We start from the raw sequence: 17,133 nt of genomic DNA on the forward strand, positions 1-17,133 counted from the left end.
ACCTACTTTACTCACTAAGGGGTAAGCTCTACTCTCTCTGTACTCAGTACTATCTCTCAGCAACTTCTTATCTTTTTTCCTAATAACTTGAGAAGTGTAGTCATTCACAAATCTAAAAATATTGTCAAACCTATGTTGATATTCAGTAAACAGCAAATCACTAGTAATGTGATACTACAAATTTGAAACCACGCATTAAAATATCAATTCATTCACTATTAAATTTAATAATAAACTCTACTAACTCAACACCATGTCTGCTGAACATTTCAGTGAGGGCAAAATATTCCTTGGATCTATGTATAACACCAAAGGGAAACTTAAACAGTCTCAACCCCTTAGGAATCTTGGCATGCCTTAAACATTCCCTTAAATAAGCATTGTCAATCTATAGAGTTGTAAGTTTTTTTAAGTTTGTTTTCAAAGTCTCTTAACCATTGTTTGAGACTAATCTGTTCATCATCGAAATAAACTGGTTGCATTGAAAAAGTAAAATCCTGCACCAACCAGTTTCTTAATTTTCAGGACCTGTTGAACATCACCCTGATTAATGGCCTTCATACGATCAAAGAGTTTGGGTAAATTCCATTGCCATTCTATTAGTGCTCCTTCCATGTGGTATGGCGAATGTACCATATATGGGGGAACAGTCCTCAATCTGCTGGTGCCATTGCTGTCATCATGAACATTGTCATCAGTGGAAAGCAAGGAATGGAAAGATGTAGTGATCTGGTTAACTTGTTGGGTCAAAATTTCTAAAGGTTGGATTAACTGACCCATTTTGACACTTTGCGTAAGTTTCTCTGGTTCCTCCTCCATAAGTGGCTAGAATGGTATATACCTCCTTCTTCCAAAAGACTGTAGAACCACACTTAACATTGAATACAAAAATAAAAGTGCATTTACACTGGCAGACACCTACAACACTCACAGAACATTAGCTCTCCAAAAAAAACACAAAGTGAGAGATCATGCACTCCGATCAACTCCCACTGTCTACGGTAACCTACCAACATCAGAGGTGAGGTCTAACACTCCATTTTGGATCCTTAGTCAATCATACAATGTATTTTCAACAGTTACAAAGGAACCAAAAGTCTTAAGGAACAAAGTATCACCTTGCTCAAAGATCTGTAAACAAATCTAAGATCCAAGTTCTTGTAGCTAAAAGACAACTACTGAATCCAAAGAACCCCAGTAACAAACAGGTTAGTCTTAAAAGATAGCAAGAAAAAGCTCCATAAAAATAATATATCAGAACAGATGTTCAGAGTTGCCTGTTGGTAGGTTCTTCAAAATACATGGTCCTCGTTATAAAAATTTGCACAAAGCTGGCAGCCATGGACTAAGCACACTAAAAGAAATAGTAACCAGTAAAAGGTGTGCCGTAGTGTACAATTCCAAAAAGGAACTAGGAAACACAAATAAATTCCATGTAGTCTGAAGCTGCAGGCAAAGTTAAGCAAACAGTTCAATTTGTGAAAATGAAGATCAAGAAAAAAAATGGCCAAACGTTTACTTTATTGCACAGGTTAAACATTTTCATCCATCCACTTGGACTTCTTCAGAATAATAAAACAAATACAAGTCTCCCATTATATACCCCCTCAATCAGAACATAATTAAAGGTAAATGCATGGTAATTAAAAGCAACTAGATTTCAATAAATTGTTAAAGCCAAAGGCTCAATATAATCATACAGTGTATTCTAAAGTTAACACTTAAAAGCTATCCATAAAAGTGTCACTAAAAACTCTCTCCATAAATATAAGCATTCAAAACAAATTTTCACTAGCAAAAAGCACTGAGTGTAAGTACATAAAACAATACAAAAAAACACACACAAATACACATAGTCTTCCCCAGTTCAATGAAGGCAGTCCTCCTACCCTGTGGGTACCACCAATAATTCCAGTCCAAATCAAAACAAAAGTTGTTCGAAAACTTTATTCCAGAAACAATCACACAGGATTTAACACTTTCGTCTCCTCACCGGAAACCTCTTCAGAATCAATTAGTAACTGCTGACATCACTAATTTATACCAGTGCAAATTAAGCGTAATTAGAAATCAGTTCAATCAATTCCTAGTGTCAAAAAACTATCCTAAAGTAAAAATCTTTTGATGTATTTGAATGTATTCAAGTATATTCAAATCTGTTGTAAAAGTATGTTACAAAAATAAAGAAAGAACATTGTGCATTCCCTATGTAAGGAATGTATTGTATATATCATATATACACAATTACATTGATATAAATAGGACACACACACACACACATATATATATATATATATATATATATATATATATATATATATATATATATATATATATATATGTATGTATAAGTTAAAAACACAATAAAATGTATGTACTCAATAATAAAATAAAATCTATATAAAACCTGTGTACATCTAATACATCACTATAAGTGGTAACCCATCAAAAAATATGTGATATATAAAAATATATAAAATATATACATCTAAATTATGTAAAAAGTATATATATATATATATATATATATATATGACATTGTATATTGTATAAAAACTAAATCATTTAATATGAAATAAATCCTAATTCTGGAAAGTAAATATATACATGTAGAAATATGGAACTATAAAAAATATATGTAGAAATATAAAATTCATCAAAAATATGTATCTTATGCCATCTGTGTATTATTTTATATCATTATTTTATATCATATTATTTCATATATTATATATAAAAAGCAACTAGATGTCAATAAATTGTTAAAGCCAAAGGCTCAATATAATCATACAGTGTATTCTAAAGTAAACACTTAAAAGCTATCCATAAAAGTGTCACTAAAAACTCTCTCCATAAATATAAGCATTCAAAACAATTTTTCACTAGTAAAAAGCACTGAGTGTAAGTACATAAAACAATATCAAAGATGTTGGAAAATACAGATTCAAAGTTTAGCTGCCCTCATTTTCAATACCAGTTGTAGTGAAACATGGACTTTAAGACCTGGGGTAACAGTAGCATCCAATCTAAGTTGCCAGAGGAGTTCCTTATACTCCAACCTGTTTTCCCAGGCTCCTCCTCTGGCATCCAGTGGAACAGTTTCAAAAATGTCAAATACAAATTTCTTAAAACCCTCACAAGTAATGGAGTGTCTGTATAATGCATTGTTCTAGTTGGCCCTTCTCATATCATAGAAGTGCTTGTAAATCCTCTTGGCCAGTTTTCTGTTAGTCTTACTTACATAAAAACAGTAACATTGAAGCAAAATGCTAAATGAATTAGCCCTGTTGAATTACAGTCACCTCTCTTGAATGTAATAGTTGTTTGACAAAAATTGTTCAAAGTAACCTTTTCCTTCTCAACCATATACTGACAAATTCATCAGAATTGTGAAACAGGCCAAGGGTGGGGGTGTTACGATTACCACACTGTTCAGTATTAGATGAATGAATGCTTAAAATGTCAAGTACGACATGCTTGACAGCTTTTAAGTAAATGTTCATCTAAGTGAAACCTAAGAATGTCGAAACCAGGAGTTTCAAAAAGTTATAGTTGGCTAGCTGTCAGGAAGCAAATGGCTGACGTTAGAACGTTCACCTTGTCTAGCCGTTCTTACAGTCCTCCACTGTGGTGTGGTCTCGTCATTCATCCTGTGTAATGTTATGACAGTCCTCCACTATGGTACGATCTCGGAGTTGGTATATTTAAGTAGGGGGGATGTGGAGGGCAAAGCACCCCACTTAATTTTGTTTGTTGATTTGTTTTTTTTTTTTGGGGGGGGGAGGTTAATAGTGTACAGTACATTTGAGGTGTCAGCCATTGGCTTCCTGATGGCTGGCCAACTATAAGTTTTCGAAAATCTTTGTTTTGACACTATGGGTTTTGCTTAGATGAACTTTCACTTAAAAGCTGTTGAACATGTTGTACTCAACATTTTAAGTGTTGTCCATTTAATAAAGACCCTACCACACAGATGAACTATGTAGTAAAATTTTTAATGTGTTACAAGATGAAACCCATTATCTGACTGTATCCAGGAATTAGATAAACATAGCTTACAGAAACATTGACTTGTTTTTAGAAGATGCCCTACTGCAAGGTACCATTACAGCTGAAATCTATGAATTCCTACACGATAGGGACCCTTCAATCCCTTCAGCTTTTGGAATCCTGAAAAAAACACAAAAATGTAGTAGATCCACCTTATAGACTAATTGTGGCAGCTCAGGGTTCCAAAACTTACCTCTTAGATGCTTACATTGACAGAAAACTGAAATCTCTTCTCAGTTATAATCGACACATTTTACATGACTCGTAGGATTCTTTAGTTAAGCTCAGTCCCGATCTTCTGAGAGAACATACATGCTTTTTAACCATTGATGTGGTTGATCTTTTCTCATGTATTCCCTGCAATACTGGACTGGAGTTTTTTGAGGAAGCCATTATAGAACATCAACTGTTTGATACCACTGAGACACGTTTGTTGGTAGAACTTATGGATTTAGTGTTGTGTAACAACTTTTTACATTTTGAAGGGGAATTTTACAAACAGGTTAGTGGCATAGCAATGGGGGCACTTTTGCCCCCATTCTTGCCAACCTTGTTATGTTAACATGGGAGAAAAGATTTATTCTTCATTCTAGATTTGCACCATCCTGGTCATTTTATGTCAGATACCTGGATGATATCTTTATTATTTCGACAGGGAAACCATCAGAAATTTAATTGTTTTTTTACATATTTGAGACACAATGCAGATTTTTTTGAAATTTATACATAATAAGAACTCACATACCACCCACTTTTTGGATGTCCAACTTTCAATAGAATCTGGTAAATTGACATCTATATTTAGGAAAGAGGCATTCTTTAATTCCTATCCTCACTTTAACAGCGGTCACCCTGGAACCTTGTAAAGGGCCAGTACATTAGGGCAGCTAGAATGACATCCAATGAGGAATTATTTTTGAATGAGTTAGAGAATATGTCCACTGTGTTTTTGGATAGAGGTTATCCCCAGGTTTTATTATAGACACTGAGGAGGAAAGTTACGGAGAAAAAGAAAAACAATTTTCCATGTATTATAGGTAAACCACATTTGGTGAAAGACCCAGATACAGACACACAATCAGACTTTAGAAATTTTCACCATGGGTTGGCCATCAAGTATGATGGACTAAGTAATATGGTAAAAAATATTATTTCTCACAACTGGGCCATTTTAAAAACTGATGAGGGCCTTTATCAACAAATTGGTGATAAGCCATCTCTCATTTATTGGGTCCACAACAACATTAAGGAAACATTGGAAAAGGGAAAACTGAATTATAGGACAGGGTCTACTAAATGTGGTAGGTGTAATTACTGTCAGTATATGGTTGAGAAGGAAAAGGTTACATTGAACAATTACTGTCAAACAACTATCACATTTAAGAGAGGTGATTGTAATTTAACAGGGCTAGTTTAGTTAGCAGTTTGCAACTGATGTTACTGTTTTTACATAGGTAAGACTGAGAGGAAACTGGCCAAGAAGATTTATGAACACTTGTACTGTATGAGAACGACCAACTCGAACAATGTGTTATACAGACACTCCATTACCTGTGTGGGTTTTAAGAAATTTGTATTTGTCATTTTAGAAACTGTTCAACTGGGTGCCACAGGAGGAACCTGGGAAAACAGGATGGCGTATAAGAAACTCCTCTGGCAACTTAGGTTGGATGCTACTGTTACTCCAGGTCTTAATGGCCACGTTCCACTACAACCAGTATTGAAAATGAGAGCAGCTAAACTTTGAATTTATATTTTTCAACATCTTTGATATTGTTTTATATACTTATACTCAGTGCTTTTTGCTAGTGAAAATTTGTTTTGGATGCTTATATTTATGTAGAAAGTTTTTAATGACACACTTTTATGGATAGCTTTTAAGTGCTAACTTTAGAATATACTGTATGTTTATATTGAGCCTTTTGCTTTAACAGTTTAATGACATCTAGTTACTTTTAATTACCATGCATTTACCTTTAATCATGTTCTAATTGAGCGGATGTATAATGCGAAAGTTGTATTTGTTTTATTGTTTTGATGAAGTCCAAGTGGATGGACAAAAGCCCTTAACCTGTGTCAATAAAGTAAACTTTTGGTCATTTTTACTTGATTTTCATTTTCACAAATTGAACTTTTTGATTAACTTTGCCTGCAGCTTCAGACTACATCATTTTTGCTTGTTAATAGCTTCAAAGAGGCAGCTGTACCGACCAGGAAGAAGTAGAGAGTTAACTCAAAAAACAAGCCTCCCTGGCAGAATCACAACATCAATAGGCTGTATAACAGAAGGAAGAAAATCATGGCAAAAATTAGGAGGTTCAGCACGTAGCAGGATAAAAGCACTCTAATCAAATAAACAACTCAAAGCACAAATAAAGTCTACCAAAGCCAAATCTGAGGTAAATTTGTCTTCCTAGGCCAAGGACAACCACAAAGCATTCTTTATTTATGTCTGCAACCTCAAATGCAATGTACAATTATGTGCAGAACGCATTGTAAATGGAGCCACTTATACTGAGCCACAGGATATAGCAAACCTACTGGCCGACAAATTCATCTCCAACTTTACCCCTCTCTCCCCATTAGGCTTCCCTCAGAAATTGCCATCAAATCTAACTCCCTCTTCTATCACTACAGAACAGGTCCTTAATGCTCTCTCTAAGGTCAAGAACAATGCATTATTGGGCCCAGACAATATCCCCTGGATGCCTTCTAAATAGCATGAAATATGATCTATCAGGCCCTCTGGAATTGCTATTTCAATGTAGCCTCCAAATAGGTTTCATGCCCCATGAATGGAGAACAGCAACAGTCATCCCTCTGCACAATGGTGCGCAAACAACAGACCTAAAAACTATAGAGTCATAAGTTTCACTAGTCCCATATGCAAACCCATGGAAATACTTATCATGGAAATTATCAATAATGGCATAGGAAACCTCCAGACAGTGAACCCAGCCCAATTTGGTTTCACCAAGGGCAGGTCAAGCCTACTCAATCTGGTAGACTTCTTTGAGAAGGTCACCAGAGCAATGGATGAGGCCAAAATGGTTCACACTGCCTAACTTGACCTGGCCAAGACATTTGACACAATACCCCACTCAGGCATTGTTGACAAACTTAAGAGGTTAGGTATAAACCCTCATGTCACCCGGTCAATAACCAGCTGGCTCACAGACAGGACCCATGACGTTAGAGGCAAGTCAGAAGCAGAGTCCCTTAGGGATCAGTCTTGGGAATGCTCCTTTTTGGCATTTACTTCCCTGAAGTCAAGACCAATGTCAATGGCTTCTGGCTGACTAAATTTTGATGACTGCAAATTAAGAGCTTGAATCCCACAATGACAAAAATGTTCTCCAGGAAGGGATGACACCATCAAACAACTGGTGCCAGATCCATGGATTAAAACTAAATGCCAAGAAATGCATAATAGTATCCTTCTTGAAGTCAGACACCCATGGAAACTGTCATATTTACAACACACCCTAAGAGTTAACTCAGTAGTCAGGGGCTTGGGGACACACATAGACAGCAATCTAGTCTTTGACCATCATGTGCCTACACTAACGAGGAAATAATTTTATATTGTGCAACTTTTAAACAAATGTTTGGCACCTAGGTCCAAAGAATTCATTGCTCCACTGTATTCATCATTCATCAGACCTATAATTGTGTACAATGCCCAATTTGCTATATAGCTAACCAGGCATATCCAACAATTGGAACGTCCACAGAGGTTCCTCACTATAAGAATACAGAGCATAAGTAACATGTCCTATGCAGACTACCTCAAGGCCCTGTTCCTGTGTTCTGTCTCCAACAGGTTGTTGAGGGGTGATCTATGCCTGGCATGCAAGGCATTGTCAGATTCCACTTTGATAGGACTCCTCCATATCCGCAAAACAAACAGCACCAGAATTACCCACTCTAAAGATTTAAATCTTGCCTGAGATATAAATACAACCTGCTGGAGAGATAGGTATGTATCCCAGAGACTACCCCTTCTCTGGAACAGGCTCCCCATCCATGTGGAACAGAGTTCCTCCCTAACCCAATTCAAATGTAACTTGGACAAATGGATGGGGAATAGTAAATGTCTCCATGGTTTGGCAGCTATGTCTCTAATTGACATGGGAAAACTGTAAATGGTTCATCTCCCAGCCATCTGCTTGTAAATGTTTAATCTCCCAAACCCCTGATAACACTTATCAAGGGTACCAGAACTTGTCAGAATTTTGGGATGCATGGCTAGGATTAAAAAGGCTCTTGTGGTCATTAGCCTGGTACACACCCATGAACCTATAATTAATAATTGCTGATTTAACCACTGGAGGCATGCAAAGGAATACATGGACAGAAACAAAGGAAAAATAAACAACACCCTAGGGAGAAATGTGAAATAAAGGAACAATGGTATATAAGCAACATAGTAAACAGCAGTAAAACTGCAAAAAAAAATATTGAACTATCACACAAATGAAGCTGGTGCACCAGACAGGTGAAAACAGTGGGGAGAGGAGTCCAGTGAATGGAAATTCTGTAATATTAAAGAATTGTGACATCAGTACTGGTTTAACATGCAATTTATTAGTATGAGGGACAATGGAAGGAAACAAACAAAAGTCTTAAAAGGCCCCTGTCCATAGCATATCCATGCACTTGTAAGAGCCAAAAGGCAAAGATCCACAGGCCAGTGTTGAGGAGGAGGAATCTGAGTGTAGGTAGCTGCCAAAGAATACAATGTTCAGCTTGCAGGGTAGGCCTAGAGAAAGGATCATGCTGGATGATAGAAGCTGAGAAAGCAAGGAGGGTGGGTAAAAACAGTGAGGAAATACAATTAATTACCTGGAACACTGAGGGTTTATCAAATTCTGTCAGAAGAAGAATACAGTAAAAGTTAAAGAAGATGGAGGAGACATTGTTCCATTACAACAAACAAGATTGAAAATTGAAGAATGGGAGAAGATACTGTGTTATTACCAGCTAAAGGTAGAAATGGTCAGCAAGACAGGGAAGGGTCGAAGGTGCACACTGGACAATAGGAAACAATATTAAACAGGGAAATTCTACAAGAATTTTTTGCTAACTGGCCACTGACCAGAACATATAGAATAGAGATAATAGGGGCCAACAATGTCACCAAGTAACTGAAAAAAACTTTGCATAATGAGGGAATACAGTAAAAAGATGGGACAAGAACTAGTCCAAGGAATGAAAGAGGGAGAGTGGCTGAACATATGTAGAGAAAGCTATTAGTTTAACTGAGTAAGAAAACTCCTTCACAAGAAACATTTTACTACAAGCAAGTAGATTAGATAGGTTCTTAGGGAAAGAAAACCTAATGGAAGTGATGGAAGATGTCCAAATACAGGATAATGCAGCAGTGAGACAATAGGTAAGTGTGCAGGAATCAAAAACAAGGATAAAGAGTGGATCTGAGCTAACAATAAATGGAACAAGACAGTTGGCAAAGCAACACTGCAAGGATTAACAAAGACATCAGTACAAGGCAACTGAAAGACAGGGACAAACTGGAAGAACAATGTTGAAATGGGATCAAGGCTATTGTTGAGGAAAACTGCTAAGTGCAGAAGGAAAGAAGAGAAGGAAAGAAGGAAGGGTGATTGGGGAGCTGGAGCATACCTCTCAACTGTACCAATAATCTTGTTTTTTACCATTTTTGAGGTTCAAAAATGGGGTGCCATGATTCCCAAGTGGCACCCCTTAATTTCCGAATTTCTCGGCTGGTTTTTATTTTAGTTTTCTTTGGGGCTGATGTCATCATGTGCAGAGGAGTGAACAGCCTGTCGGAACTGACTAAGGGCTCCAGTGTACATAGCATGCATGCAATTCACATGGCCATAATTTCAAATACAAGAACAGTTCTTTTCTTTCACACGTGGCCATGATGGAGCAGTTATTTTCAATGCAGCAACTTATTGTATTGGGAAAAGTTATTTTCAATGCAACAGCTTATTGCATTGGGCTTTTTCCTCCACAGCCATAATGGATGCACTTTGTCAAGTGTTCTGCAAGCCCAGGTAAGGTGTTTGTGTGATGAAACAGTTATTTGCAATGCAGCAGGAAGCTTATTTGTATTGGGAGCAGTTATTGTCAATGCAGCAGTCTATTGTATTGTGCTTTTTCCTCCCGTACACACCACCACTTGTGAAAACTGTCCAGAGTTTTGCTTCATAGTTTTGTTCTGTAATTGTTCCTCATAAAAGCTGTGGTGTTCTGGATTTTTGTGGTAAATTGCTTCATAGTTTTGTTCTGTAACTGTTCCTCATAAAAGCTGTGGTTTTCTGGATTTTTGTGGCAAATTGCTTCATAGTTTTGTTCTGTAACTGTTCCTCATAAAAGCTGTGGTTTTCTGAATTTTTGTGGCAAATCAGTGAGGATTGAATTCAGTAAATAATGACAGGCATTTGAATTTCAGAATTCATATCTTCAGAAAAATACATGGCAAAACAAAACCTTTTATTCTAGCAATTTTCTAAGTTTATAAGATCAATATTTGAAATTTGTCAGTATTTTTGAGGCTGTATTCCCCCATTATTGGCTTTGTCCAGACTTTTTGTGCTAAGAGGTTGAGAGCTATGAGAGAACTGAATTTACTAAATAATAGCCATTTAAGTTTCTGTCTTCCTATCTTTCAGGAAACATATTTTATTCTAGCAACTTTCCAAGATTATACAAGCAAAGTTTAAATGTGTCCCTGATTTTTCACCTTTTGTCTCCCCCAATAAATTTTGGCTTTTTTCAGATTTCTTGTACTGCAAAGTTGAGAGATACAGTTGGTGTTGAGTGGATTTTAAAAGGAGATGAGAGTTCATGGGAAAAGAAGTTTAGTGCTGCTTATGCCACATTTGCTTGCATTGTTAGTAGCATAACAGGTAGAGTACTTGCCATGATGCAGAAGGCTGTGGGCTCTACTTCCAAATAATGTAGATTCATTGCTGATACTGTACTGTGTTATACTTTTAAAGAAGGTGGAGGCTGCAGTTCTGAGAATGTGCTCTTTGGTGATGATAACTAGTAACTAGTATGAACCTGTTAGTTTGCCATCCATTCCCTATTGCAATATTACTGGCTTATTATTTTTTAATGTAACATAGGCAATGTATTCCTCAATGGCAACAGGTACTTTATTTGTAGATGAAATAATGAAATATAAAGTTGTAAGCTAGCAGCAACCTCTTCATTAGTTACAGATGTCTTTAATGTGGAATTATTTAGATGAATTTTACTTCTGCAGAGATTGCGCATATTCACTGATACTGGTGGATTGTAGAAGTTTGAGTAGACGTTTATGATGGAAATATTCTGAACTGGGCAGTTTTATCATTACTGGTTATTGCATTAAGTTTCATTGTTTACTGGAAAAATATTCAAAACAAATTTAAAATGCTGTCTAACAACTGTACTGTATTATGCAAGGAATATAATTTAATACAGTCAGGAAGGTGTATCAAAGAACACATGTATGTCTTGTGTGCAAGGGACCTATGATTTGAAAACAGCCCAAAGGTAAACTTTATCTGCCACTGGCCAGATGCATTTTCTTTGAATCTGGGTTTCAGTGTTGTTTCAATTAATGTGAATTTCAAGGGCAAGGAAGTTTTAATGATAAGCATATTTTCATTGTGAGACTGCATGGCTTTGTTTAGCAGATGTCTAGTAATGTTTGTGCTGTAAAATGAAAAATAAAACTTTTAAATGAAATCCAAATCATTGTAGAAGTAAAGCAATATGCACAGTATAGTGTTTATGATAAATGGGGTGACAAAGACCAGTAATGGGACATTGGGATGACTGTAGGTGGGACGGAAGGGCTGTGTATGGGGACGCCCCACTCAACCATGATTTTGTGAAGGGGAAGGGCGGAAAACTGAAAGGGCTACACCACTGATCAGTAGGCCATGGAGAATTGACTTTTGGAGGTCCTATCAAACTATAATATTCTTTTGCTAAGATTAGAATATTGCCTATCATTAAATGCCCTACTTTTACCATAAAACCCACACACTGCAAGTCACCAAAAACAAAATCCTAAGGTTCATCATCTTCTCTCCTTTACCAGTGAACATCATTGCTACACATTAAAAAAAATGGTTACCATTTACGACTGGGTCTGGGTTTGGGCCAGAAACAGATAAGAAAGAGGTTAAACAGAAGCAAGTATGGGAGAGGGGACAAGGAGATGTTTACTAAAAAAACATGAATGAAGCTGAACTAAAATAATTGTGATGTATGAAATGGGCTGGAGAGAACCTCAAAAACTATGGGGAACAGAAGAGTGGGAGAAAATACAGGGAAGAAAACTGATGAAAATGGAGAAGTGAAATAGCTTATAATGAAAATTTGGTATGAAGAGAAAAAGAGGGTGGTGGAAGACTTAAAACAATGGAGGAGTTAATACAGAAATACAAAATACCAGAGACCCAGTGGTGGAACTACTCTATACTCAGTGATACCTGGAAAAGGAATACAGATATGGCAACTGGAAAAAGAAACATAAAAGGAGGACAAAAGGAGAGAGGGTGGCATCTTGTCAAAAATGGAAGAGTTTAGTGAAGCAAGACCAACAGGTCAATGAAGCTTTAAGGGAAAGAAGGCACAAGTTAAAAGAGAAAGAATGAGAAAGAATTGGAGAAGGGAGGAAGGTTAGAAGAGAGTTGCAGGGCATTGGAAGAAGACAAATCAGGAAGTTAGGGATATGCATAAAGTTCATGAAGCAGGAGACCAAAGCCTGAGAAAACTACATAGCTGGCATCTAACCTTCATGGCACTTGTAAAGGAATGCAGAAAGGAGGCTGAGGTAAGAATAATGAACATGGTTTTGGATTGTGTGGGCACAACAGATCTGGAAGCAGGCACAGATGATTTGGGAAGACATAACGCTAAAATAAACAGAGGCTACTTGGAAATTCTGTATATGGAGCATAAGGAAAGAGGACATCATCTGGAAGGAAATGTAAATGAACATTATCAGACTTCTTAGTACTGAAGTTAAAACCATCATTACTGAAAAATGGAAAGGGAAAACTATTTTGGAGCAAGAATTACAAAAGAGGTTCCTAGACATGAAGAAAAGCTGGCAGAAATGGACTAGAATGAGGAAAGGGGAAGAAGGGAAATGAAAAGGCAATGGAAAGAGATAATACATACTATGAGTGAGGAAATCATACCGGAAGGAGAGGGAAAACCAAAGGGAATCATCCAAAGGGTGGAGATAGGAATAGGGTAGGAAATGAAGCAGCCAACTGCTGATGAAATATGGTGCACCATGCATGAAGACTGCAAGAAAATGTAATATATTGTATGGAGTTAACTTAAATTGGCAAATGCAGATGTCAGTTTTGGGTTGTGTATGATGGAAAAAATGAAATCGACTATAGATACGGATATAAACAAAAATGACCCAGCCACTGATGATGAAGTATACCATGCATGAGGGCTGTACTACAGAGGGGATATGGAAATGTGTTTTGTGTAATAAAGTTTGAAGAGTTGAAATTTCCTTTCTGTTATAATACACCATCCATATAATCCTTTCAAGACAGGAGTAACTTATTCCATATTTAGTAGCAATTGTATTTTTTTTTGTCAGGGCAAAAGACACTCATGATACTTTCTGCACAATCCTCATGACTGGTGTGGCTCTGATGAATGTATCGGTTACTGTAACACTTGACTTTTTGCACTAAGACTAACATAATGCTTAACTAAGAAAACTTATCTCACTAACCAGTGTTTATAATGTATTTTGATAAAGTTTTCATGTAAAAACATTTAAAAAATTAAAACATCATTGTATCATGGAAAAACAGATAGGAAAATTTAGTACCAGAAAATAATGAAAGAACATTTTTTTGTATTTCCATTGAAACATGTTGAAATTAATCTGAAAAAAATATGAATGTTGCAATAAAAACAAAGGAGATATGGAATATTTTCTGAAGGAGGATTTTTATGGAAACATTGCTGAACAAATTGCCTGTAAAAGGAGATATGAAATATAAGGTATGAGAAAAGGTTATATAATATATGCTGAAGAAATGCCAACACATTGTTTTTGGACTGCAAAGAAAGCAAGGAATATTAGAATGTTTTTAAAAGGGCTTATAAATTGAAATTATTCAAAAATATTAACATGAATATAGTATTTGGTAAATGCAAAGAAGGGACTAAGAAATAGATATATGTGATAATATTTTATTTATGACAATATGCTGTTTGTGGTGGTGCAGCAGTTAGCATTGTTGCCACACAGCAAGGTTCTCCAGTTCAATTCTCAGCTGGTGTGCCTTATGTGTGGAGTCTGCATGTCCTCCCTGTAGTTGCATGGGTTTCCTCCAGGCTCTCTGGTTTCCTCCCACATTCCAAAGACATGCAGTATGTGGATTGAACACTGTAAATTGGCTGTAGGTGTGAGTGAGTGGTACAGATAAACTACTTTGGCAGGGCTAGCCACCTGGAAGTGTAAACCTTGGCTCAAGATGATTGTTACTGTTGAAGGGACACCCTAATCCCATGTGTAAAATGTGAAAAGGGGTTGAGGATGAAAGATGGAATATGCTGCTTATGGAAATGGTATTGTGAAGAGTTAATTTATAACAAAAAGGACATCAAAGAAATAGTATTAGAAATAAAAGATGGTTGTGGTTTGAAGGCATAATGAGGATAATTTGTGAAAAATAGTAACATGAATGTATTGTGAAACTGCATGACATGACTATGACATTTGTAAATATTGTAGAGAACATGTATAAAGAAAGCAACAACTACTCTTGGAATCATTTACATCCACCCAAGCTTTTTCTAACATTTTTTTACATCAGTTATTGCTTCAATTTTTTTAACATGCCCCTTTTCTATACTAAGTATTAACAGCAAAGATATAAGTAATTTGATTCTACTAAGTACTTTACAATTCATTGGAATTCTACTCTGTTTAAACTGCTGTAAGTTACTTTATGCAATTAAGACCTCAAGAAAACTTTGCAATGCTTCCTACTTGCATATAACCAGCTTCATGGAGACCATACTTCATACTTCATAATAACATTTCCCAGTACATTTCTTTTAGTGAACTAGAGCATTCACTATACATGTTTTCATTTAGCAACCTTCCAACAATTCTATATTGCTTTGCTAAAAGATTAAACAGAACTTACTATTTTAACAGTATTTCTCATATAACTCTTTTAAACTTGAGGTAATTATTATTTTATTTTCTTCACAATTAAAGACTAGCTTCTTTTTCTGGCTCTCTGATTTTAGTGTGGCAAAGGAAAGCCTAATGACTGCCTCTCTCTAAGGTGGTATAATTAACTCTGACACTTATATTTGTCTGCCTCAAGAATACTCCACCAATGCTGAATCAAAATAGTTTGAAATATGTTAACTAAACAGTGCCCACCAAAACTACCTGTGCAATATATAATACATACTGGAGTCAGTACTTTACTTCAAGTGCATTTTATTTAGAGTCTTGGGTCCAAAATAAAAGTGATCTTCAACTTAAAATGAAACTAAATATACTTCTGCTTTAACATATTTTAATTCTAGTGTTCCAGTCAGTATGAATTATTTCAAAAGAAAGCTTTCATAAATCTCAGGCTTGCTTTTCCAGCTAAGGCAAGCTGGTGTGTTGCTCTCAGACTCAGCTACAAAAAGGTCTCTAGTTCTCATTGCACATAAACACATCAATAACTAGGATATTGATATTCAGTGGAATAAATCCATGTGTAGCCTACTAGTATCCCCTTAAGTGCATCTAAATGCAGCTTTCTGGAACTCCATAGCTTTTTCTCTTCAAGGTTATGCCAAGAGTCTCCACTCTTGGTTAAAAATCCCTCTGTAGGAGATGCCAAAAGCACTTCATTTCTACTTCTGCCCCCCACTTTTTATTAGAAGGAATGACGGTGTCCTGTTTTTGGGACATGTCTAGAATCTTCTACACAAAATGCTGCAGACACTATGGCTGGGATTTGTGAAAGGTTGTTCATCATGCTAAGCTCATTTGCATGACACATAATGATGATAATGTTGAGTGTGATTCAGGAAACAACAGCATATATCATGGTAAGCTGAAAAGCAAAGGATACCTACATTATATGCTAACAACAGTACAATCAGCTGTGCTGTATGTTAATGAAGTGAACTAAATGGTGGAGCATCAGAAATATATGAAATCTGTGCAAAAATGTTGCACACAGCTTAACAGTGAATTTAGCCATATGCCCACATATAGCTGTAGGAAAAACTTTAAAATATGTTATGAACTGCTTTAGCTATTGTAAACCTGAAAAGAGGCCCTTATAGAAGGTGCTGCTGCTGATAATGTTGTCAGATGTCATGCTCCCCCCAAAGGCATAGGGTTTTCAGATCACTTTTAACCTACTAGGGGCACCATAAAATAGAAATAATGGACTACTACAGGGTGGATAGCGTCAGCATACCACAAATAGTGGACAAATGCTGCCCCCATCTGCACCTCCATAAGAATTGAGGAGAACCTATCCTATTGGATACTGAGGTGTGCTTAGCTTTATATATTTTAGCTGCACAGACATGTCAGCAGCCTACAGGGGATACAGTGCAGTTTTCATAGTCTTCTACTTTAACAATACTCTACCAGCTCCTCAATGTAATGCTTCAACATGTGAGGTAGCAAATGTGGTTCCCACATGATCAAGAGGAAATAGCACAATGCAAAATGTCTATGCCATTTTCCAATTCCTCGAGTTGCCATGGGCAATAGACTGTTCCTGCTTGAAAGAAAGATCCCACTTGGTGAACTGGGAATGAGGTACATGAACCACAAATAGAATCACTCCATCAACTGCCAGGTGATCTGTATTGCATGAGGTATCATCAACAATGTGTCAGTAGGTCTTCCAGGTAATTTCACTACCACATATGGGGCACACCTGTGACCTCTACCAAGGTTTGCAAGGGCTGACATGCTACAGAGACATCTAGTGGGCAACACTGAATATGCCCTAGAACCTTAACTGATGACGCCTATGAGAAATCTACACAGCCCCAGATCAAGGTTACAATAACACCCACTCA

The sequence above is a fragment of the Protopterus annectens genome, chromosome 2.part2 (genome assembly GCF_019279795.1).
Source record: "Protopterus annectens isolate FY-2018-M chromosome 2.part2, PAN1.0, whole genome shotgun sequence".
NCBI lineage: Eukaryota > Metazoa > Chordata > Ceratodontiformes > Protopteridae > Protopterus > Protopterus annectens.